Source organism: Cricetulus griseus, chromosome 4 (genome assembly GCF_003668045.3).
Source record: "Cricetulus griseus strain 17A/GY chromosome 4, alternate assembly CriGri-PICRH-1.0, whole genome shotgun sequence".
In the NCBI taxonomy this organism is placed as follows: domain Eukaryota; kingdom Metazoa; phylum Chordata; class Mammalia; order Rodentia; family Cricetidae; genus Cricetulus; species Cricetulus griseus.
In genome coordinates, this window is record NC_048597.1 from 225,481,056 (window position 1) to 225,490,594 (window position 9,539).

General features: G+C 45.6%; 1 non-coding gene across 1 annotated transcript; it reads right to left on the bottom strand.

The window, feature by feature from the left end:
- Window positions 1-3,730: 3,730 nt before the first annotated feature.
- Window positions 3,731-3,803, bottom strand: Trnae-cuc. The gene has a single exon. It is a non-coding gene; the product is annotated as a tRNA-Glu (tRNA).
- Between the last annotated feature and the right edge of the window lie 5,736 nt (window positions 3,804-9,539).

The window sequence follows — 9,539 nt, forward strand, 5'->3', positions numbered from 1 at the left end:
CAGGAGAATGATGCTCTGAACTGCACAAACCTAGAGGCACATACCACACACATATACATGCCACACACACACCACACACACACACACACACACACACACACACACACACACACACACACAGCTTCCAGAAAAACGTGAGAAGAGCTGTAACCACAAAAGCAAGTGTTGAGATATCTGAGTATATGTTTTTTTTTTTTCTAGTTTTCTCTTCAAAATTCTGAGTTGTCAATTAGATTTACATTGAAAAGGTGAATCTATAACTTTTTAAGATGGCCAGGCTACTTTAAAGGGTAAAAACTACAAAGCCTGCACACTGAAATCTGTAACCTGGCCATCTATCCAGAGTGAAGCCACAGAGTGGAAGGTGGCCGTATTGGCAATGCCCGCACTGGCTTCTCTCACATGTGAGCTTGTAGGGCAAGTGTTAAAGAGAACCAGTCTTCAACATTTCACACCTTCGCCACATTTCAAGATGGAATATCTTCACAAGAAGAGCCATGGGTTTTTAATGAGGTCAGAGCACAGCACTAGGGCTTAGTTTCAGAGAGTGAGTTCACAAATGAAGTAGTTAGATGGGCAAAACTCATAGACACTGCCCTCGAAGTGTCCCCAGGCCTGGGGCTCAGGGCCCTGCAGAAGGTGACAGAGTCTCCATTTTTGGAAGACGACTTAGGCTCTAGATTTCTTGAAGAAAATTAAATATAACCTTAGCAAGCAATACAAGGAGATTTTCCCACTGGCCACTAATCTCAAAGTTCCATTTGGAAATAGTCTGTCGGCAATAATATAATAACAAATACTCACCATGGTACATTTTTAAACTGTGTGTGTGCCATATGAGTACAGATGCCCGTGTGGTCAGAAGGTGTTGGGTGCCCTGGATTGGAGTTACAAAGCAGATGTGAACAGCTAAACAGGGCTTCTGGGGTGCACACCCAAGTCCTCTGAAAGAGCAATACGTGCTTAACCACTGAGCCATCTCTCTAGCCTGTATGCCATACTTTTGTGTGGAAATCTCGTATAGTGGAATAATTAAGAGAAGAATATTGGGGCCTAATAATGGAAACAAAATATTTACCTAACCAAGTTCTCATTCTTTTCAACAGTGGTAAACTGAGCTCCTACTGAATACAGACTGTATGCTCAGTGCTGGGAGGTGAGTGATGACCCATGCTTTCCTGGAGGTGCCATCTGACGGAGCCAGAGCTGGCAGTGGGGAATAAATGGTTACCACTGTGGTAGAGGTAGGAGGCATTTGAAGAATGCCACTAGCAGAAAAGGTAGTTTTGTTTCACGGGCAGAGACCTGAAAGACAGAGAAGGCAAGCCAAGAGTGGTCACCGTTGAGCCTTGGCCTCCAGGAGGCACAGTGGCTCAGGGAATTGCAGACAGGAACCACTAAACTGACAGGTAGAGACTCCTGGTGGGGTGAACATGCTGAGGCTGGGGGAGGAAGGCGGCTTTCAGGAAGTGGGAAACAGCCTAGTACCCTGGGCGGGGTTCTAGAAGCACCCTGAGTGAGGAACAGCTGAATCTGAATTTAAAGCCCTCTCTGTTCGGCCTGTGTTGTGTAGAGTTTAGGAGATGCGGGGCCCTGCAGCACTCCCGTTCCCAGCCTGCCCGTTAAGGAGCTAAGGCGATGTTAAGGATTAGGAAGTCATGGTGGGAGGATCAGGAGTTCAAGCCATACGGATCCTCAAAGTGAGCACCAGGCTGGTCTAAGCGGCATGATGCCCTGTCTTAGAAACAGTTTCAGGGCTGAGGAGGTGGCTGCATTGGCAAAGCACATGTCCTGCAATCCTGAGGACATCCAACACCCCAGCACTCCAGTACCACGGAGGTGGAGACAGGAAGACACTTGAAGCTTCTGAGTCATCAGAATATCCAGCTGGTAAACTTGAGGTTCAGTGAAAATTCAGGGGAGATTGAGAGTAGTGATGCCTGAGGGCGTTGCCATCATCTAAACTTCAAAAAGAACGGAAACACTGTAGAGCTGGGAGGGGACAGTCGGAGGAGCCCACAGTCATCCACAGCTAGGTGGGGAGTTCCAGCCTCATCTTGGACACAGAGGACCCTATATCAAACAGCCTAAGGGCTGGGGAGACCATGAAATGCACAGGAAAAATGAGTGTGCCTGGAAAGTATAGTACTAACCTCAGAAAAAAAGCAAGCAAACAAATCATGTATTTGCCTTCATATGTGGCTATTTACGTAATATACAACATAATCTCTATATTAGTAAAATCCTGTGAGCGTAAGCAGAGCAATGACATTTCCAAAGGAAACCAAGAGAGGTGATACCAGTGAGAAGGTGAGAAAGAATGAAATGCAGCCAGGCGGTGGTGGCGCCCACCTTTAATTCCAGCACTTGAGAGGCAGAGGCAGGCGGATCTCTGTGAGTTCGAGACCAGCCTGGTCTACACAGTAAGTTCCAGGACAGTCTCCAAAGCCACAGAGAAGCCCTGTCTCTAAAAACAAAAAAGAAAAAGAAAGAAAGAATGGGCAAAGGAGAGAAGGAGTAATGAAATAGGATACAAAGTTGGGTTTTTCTACTTCAAAAAAAAAAAGAAAAATTATATAATTATATTGAACAATTTTATATGGACCAGACACACACACACACACACACACACACACACACACACACACACACACACACACACAACTAAAGCATAACAAGAAGAACTGAGTTATTGATGGAGTGGTAAATTGGTTTGGGCCTGTAATCCCAGAGCTGGGGAAGCTTCCCTGGAGATCTGTTGTAAGTTCAATGGCAGCCTTGTTCTAAGCTGTTCTGGATCACAGAACAAGACTCTTTCCATTGCTTTTGTTGGGGGGTTAGGGGTTTGAGACAGGGTCTCTCTGTGTAGCCCTGGCTGTCCTGGAACTCCCTCTATAGACCAGGATGGCCTGGAATTCAGAGATCCACCTGCCTCTGCCTCCAACTGAGATGGCCTACAACAGAGAAAAAAAAGCAGAATTAAATAGACAAGTAAGTCAAACTTTGACAAAAGGCTTTACCTCAGCCAGCATGAAGTTAACCTAGTGGCAGGTGACCTCCAGCAGGCCTGATTGACATTGAGCCAAGATGACCATCCTTATATTGAATATGCTCTCACAGGACATGGGTACTGGCCAGGTGACTCTGTACAGAGGCCAAATGTGAAGGAGGAGACAGCGGTAAGAGGCTGTAGACAGATGACACCTTCCCAGCTGGGAGGCCCGCCCTCCTTGAAGGAGGACCTGGGGCACACATTTATGTTCTAGAGCAGTGTTCTTAGTCTTCCTATGCTGCGACCCTTTAATGCAGTCCCTCAAGTGGTGACCCCAACAGCTAGATTATTTCGTTGCTACTTCATAAATGTAATTTTGCTAGTGTTATGGATCATAATGTAAACATCAATCTGTAGGGTAAACATCAATCTGATGTGTGACCCCAAGGGGGCCACGACCCACACGGTGAGAACCCTGTTCTAGAGACTACAATTAAAGGCCTAAAACTGCTGATGCGGGGAGCCGACTCAAAGCGTGTGCACGCAGTCAGCTGCCTTCCTTTGCCCAGCAGCGTTTAGTGAACTCTTTTTTTTTTTTTTTTTGTTTTTTGTTTTTTGTTTTGGTTTTTTGAGACAGGGTTTCTCTCTGTAGCTTTGGAGCCTATCCTGGCACTAGTTCTGGAGACCAGGCTGGCCTCGAACTCACAGAGATCCGCCTGCCTCTAGAGATTAACGTGCTTCCCTGACCGGGAATCGAACCCGGGGCCGCAGCGGTGAGAGCGCCGAATCCTAACCACTAGACCACCAGGAAGCGTTCAGTGAACTCTTAATCATCTTCATTTTTATTTGTTCATTCATTCATTCATTCATTCATTCATTCACTCATTCATTTTCTAAGACTCTCCTGTAGTCCAGGCTGGCCTCAAACTCTATGTAGCTGAAGATGATTTTGAATTCCTGACCCTCTTGCCTCTACCTCCAGAGTGCCGGGATTCCAGGCGCTCAACACTGGGTCTGGTTGAAGCCTATCCCAGGTGTCTGTTCTTTGCCCCTTTGCAGTGTGTTCTCAGCCTCAGTTGCTTTCTCGTCCATCATGTCTTCCCGCATCTTACCACCTGAACGGATCATAGTAATATTCATTTGACTGGTATTTGTTGAGCCTCTGGTCTCCTGGGGCTGGGAATAGACAGTAAAAAGAACTTGCTTGTATTTTCAGGCTCATCTTGTTTCTACTGGAACTTTCCCCTGGTTTCTTCCTCCTGGGCCCTGGTGCATCGTGGCAGCCTCCACATTCCACCTCCGACCTGAATTTACAGTGTGGTCTATTTGCTATCCCCACATCATCCTGTTTCTCCAGAAAACAGAAGTAGTAACTTTCTGAATTTTAAATTGAGATCACCCCTGCTCGGGGCGATTACAGGTTTGAACTGGATGGAGTTGTGTTGAATCAAATGAAACACAGTTATCCTGTGCTGTTGGCTCTGGTTCTCCTAATGAAAGGCTAACAGCTTAGTCTAATGGAATTCTTTCCCTTATCTACTGAGCTAATTCAAATGTGCCGTGTAGTATTGGGGTTTAATCCCACATACAGGTGGAAGAATGACTCTTGTTAAAGCAGCTTTTGGGTCTGTTCTCGCAGCCATGACTATACCACCCCAGACAGCTCAGAGGTAAAGGATTTGAGGCTGAGACTGGGGAGAAGGCTCTGTGGGTAAGAACCCTGGCTGAGTTAGAACCCTAGCATTTAGTCAGAAGTCAATCCTGGCTGGACATGCCTGAACCCCAGCATTAGTGAGCAGAGACAGGCAGATCCTGCGAGCTTGCTGGCCAGTTAGTCGTAGCTAAAGTGAGATTACCTTTCCTTGAGAGACCTTGGTCTCAAGTTCCTAAATCAGAGATCAACACAGGAAAACACCTGATTCCTGGCCTCCACTTGCCTGTTCATGGGTACACACACAAAATAAATAAAGTCCAGAGATGACGGTGGAGGTGGTGATGGTAGTGATGAACAAAGCTGGCTTAATTCTCATCTAAATCAATTGGTGGGTGGGGTTTGTTGCCGGAGGCTAGTCACACCCAGATCAAGATCCTCTAGATAACCGCTAAGTTTTCTCCCTCTAGATCCAGTGGTCATCCGGGAAGCATGAACAGCAGGTGAGAGGCTGAGGGGTAAGAGACACAGATGCACGAGACTGTAAACCAGGTAGAGGAGAAATGTGTTTAAACTGGAGATGGGGCAAAGTCACAGTACAGCAGCTTGTGTGGAGCTCAGCAAAGAGCCTGGGGGAGAGGGGAGGGACAGGTGAGTCCTGGACAGTAGGGAGAGGCTGAGGAAGGCCTGCAGGCCCGTGTGGAAGTGTAGCCTAAGCTGAGGACCTTGGGGGAAGCCCCTGAAGGGCAATAAGCAAGAGAGGCCTATCAAATCTGTACTTGCCTCAGCCGGAAGTGCAGTGCTCGTTTTAGGACTGTAGCAGGCCTGTGTGCAAGGTTACTAGAATAGCAGAAAGCCTTGGTGGCACACGTCTTTAATCCCAGCACTCGGGAGGCAGAGGCAGGCGGATCTCTGTGAGTTCGAGGCCAGCCTGGTCTCCAGAACGAGTGCCAGGATAGGCTCCAAAGCTACACAGAGAAACCTTGTCTCGAAAAACCAAAACCAAAACAAAACAAAACAAAACAAAACAACAACAACAAAAAACCTTTCTTTCCCATGAAGGGAAAAGAGACTCCAATATTGCTATTTTATTAGTTGCTTCAGGTAACTGGCACGTCACAGAAAGAATTACTATAATTCCTTCCTCACACACAATAGGAGGTGCGGACACTTCTAGAAAGAGTTCTTCTGAGAATGGGTTCCGAATCTAGGGTACGTGCGCCTGCACATGTGCAAACACCCTGGACATGAACATTGAAATGGGGGCTTTTTGGAAAAGGGAAGGAGAAGAACAAGGGGGAAAGAAAGGGATGCGAGAGGGTGGAGCCACGTGAATATGATCCGAGTTCATGACTTAATTATTTGACCAAATCGTCATCATGAAATCCACTGCTTTGAACAACAAATGTTTGTCACTTTGGGAAGCAAAATAAGAATGGCATTCAAGATTCTTTAATCTTTACACAGCGTGGTAAGCTGTAAGGGCTGGCAAGATGGTTTAGAGGGTGAGGAACATTCGATTCAATCCCCGGGACCCACATGATGCAAGGAGAGAGCTTACTCCCACGAGTAGTTAGTTCTCTGACCTCCCACGTGTGTGCCTCCCTCACAAAATTAATGAACTTAAATTTGATGAGAAAATTGTAAAGATCTCAGTGAAACCCAGAGATGTTCCAATGTACTTGGAGAGTAATAGAAAACCTTAGAAAGTATCTAGTTCAGCTGCTGTCAAGCACCCTGGCCATGAGAGCTCTGATAAGCTCAAAAAATAGTTCATGAACTCAACAGAGATTTGGATTTTGTGAGTTACTGATACGGACTGCACTGGAAAACTAAAAGCAAGAAAAACTGGGCTGGAGAGATGGGTCAGCAGTTAAGAGCACTGGCTGCTCTATTCTGAAGACCCAGGTTCAATTCCCAGCACTCACATGGCAGCTTACAACTGTCTGCAACTCCAGTTCCAGGGAACCTGACACCTTCACACCAATGCACATAAAATAAATTTTAAAAAGAAAACAAGCTGGGCAGTTGTGGTACAGGCCTTTAATCCCAGCCCTTGGGAGGCAGAGGCAGGCACATCTCTGTGAGTTTGAGGCCAGCTGATCTACAGAGCGAGTTCCAGGACAGCCTCCAAAACAATATAGAAAAACTCTGTCTCAAAAAATGAAAAAGAAAAAGAAAAGAAAAACTGAAAGCACCAGAATGGACACTCACTGGTTCCCTTTCCATGGCTGCCAGGGCCATGGTGTCAATTATGTCTCCCCTTCAAGAAGGTCCCACCACTTACTCCTGAGGGTGGAAGAAAGGTAGCAATGTTCCGCATTGTGACAAAGACAAACAGTCTTGTCGTGGCGGTGGGCACTCTCTAAGACTGTCAGGGACCTCATGATCACTGCACCACACTCTGAGAATCATTGCTCTACTTCAGTTAGAGAAGCCAGACAAGACCTTGGGCCAGGCCACATGGTTGGTGGCAGTGGGAGCTGGGGAAATATCTGCTCACTGACATCATGGTCCCAGCATGCCACCTGCTGAGCCACGATTCCTTGGCATGGTGGAGTAAGATTGCTGGGCTGCATTTCTCGGGACCCAAACCACGGTACCCTACAATATCTGGCCTTTTGAATGCTGAGTGTTTTTAACTGAGAGGATGAGAAGGATCTCAGACTGACCTTTCCCCATCCTCTCTCAAAGCTTCCTTGTCCTTCAGAAAGGAGCCACTGAAACCAGAGTTATTCCCAAGGCCAGTTAGTGGGACTAGAACTCTCCCCTAAAGCAAGCCATAAAGTTGGGGAAGAGAGTCATTCCAGAAGGGTTCTGCCCCGTCCCTGGGGGAAGGAATGCTACACAGAAGAGGCCAAGAAGAATCTGAGTAGACAGGCCTTGCTGGTTCCCCCTCGGTCTATCACCAATCATGGATCTATACAGCTGTCACCAATCATGGATCTACACAGATGTCCATTCTTCCTCAAATCCAAGCACAAATGCATTCATCCCTGGGCAAAGAGTCTTCTTTCTGAAAGTTTTTGTGTCCCACTAAACTTTGATTAAATAATTCAAGACAGGAGTCTATACTTTGTCAAGGGAGAGATGGTGGTGGCCCTCACCCTGGGTGCAGGAAGACATCACACCTTCCACTCTTCATTACAAAGTAACTGTGAATTTTTACTGACTCATTCAACAGTCACACAATCGTCCAAAGCAGGTGCTCTTGACCACGCAGCATCTCTTAGTGATCAACCACCCATTTTACTTGGAGAGGCCACTGGTCTGATGCTGAAAGTCCAGTGGTCAGGGAGTTCCCTCAGTCCTAACCAAACACGGATAGTTGATCACCATAACTGTACCTTAGGAATGTGGAGCCTTCTGCATCCAGATAGGAGAAAGCACAACTATCTCCTAAAATCTTCTACCCAAAACCCATCTCTTCAAAGCTCCAGGTTACTACTCACAGATCTTCAGGCAAACTTTATCTGTTAGACCATAAACAAAATATCACCACACATTTTCCCTTTTTATCTAAAATTTAAAAAAAAGTTATAACTAGTATAAAAACTATATGCAATAAGTACAGTAACTATATACAATACATACAGGCAATAAATACATCAATAATGTCTAATGTGGTAATAAGAAAAGTGGCCCATGAGAGAAAGATGCCATGCAACAGGTTTCAAGAAGAGGGGTTTTTTTTGTTTTGTTTTGTTTTGTTTTTTAATTAGGGGAAGGGATCATAAAAAGGGGAAAGGGAAGTGGGGAGACCGGCCTCTGGGACAGGAGCAGCAGGAGAGAAGAAAGGGAGGGAGAGGGAGAGAGAGAGAGAGAGAGAGAGAGAGAGAGAGAGAGAGAGAGAGGAGGAGGAGGATGGGAGGTGAGGTCAGGGCCCTTATAAGGGAATGCAGTGAGTGTGCACAGGAGGTGCTCTTAGTGGCTGCAGCTGAGGGCGAATCCTTTCAGAACCCCAAGGACAGGCCAGTACAGATGCCTGGATACTAACATCTAGTCCACTAGCAATTGACAAATTCAGAGAAAATACTCTACTATCTATCCTATCATGATGAGTCCAAAAGGTTGTACCTAATTCACTTTTTACCCTAACTTGCATTACCAACCCCAAAATTATCTTTTTATGCCTCTCAACCTAATACATTTTACACCACTTTAGTGAATTTCCTTTCTGAATCTGGTAACAAGGAAAACTATAACTATAACTATAAAGTCTTCAACTCTACCAGAGACCAGAGAAGGAAATAATATTACCTGAGTAATCAAGACGTACAAACAAGTGACTTCCAAAAAATGTGAGACATGACAGAAATAGCTGGCTACCTGGACAGTCACCCAAGGCTCCTCTACAATGTTGGGGCATCCATCTTCAGCCTACGGGCCTGACATATCTGACAGACTTTTCTATGAAGCAGGACTGTCCTACCTTTTCTTGGAAAAGTTCAGCAGTGCATTCTTTTATGTCCTGCTTGTCTAATTTGGATAGCATACTGTCAAAAGTCGAGTCACGAGCACTTTCTTGCCCGGTAGCCCAGTAGCTGACTTTTGCCATAAAGAAGGTAAACTCTATGTGACTTTCTTGGATGCCCATCATCTTCTCTGATGTAGATTGGTGCTGCCAGGAGCAGACATGTCTCATGGTCATAAAAAAAAAGAAAAGAACCTATGTTATTAAAACACCTTAAATGCCTTATTCTGCAGATCTCTGGAGTGTTGAAGATGACCTGTCTAACTAAAATGTAGCTCTGTTTGATCTTGAAAACATACCTAATATTACTACAAGTTCAGTTGTAATAGGTGACTAATTGCTAACCTACATTTCCTTGTTAGCCTAAATAGTTGTCAATAATAACTTTCAAGGGCTAAAAATCTGCATCACATTGTGAAATG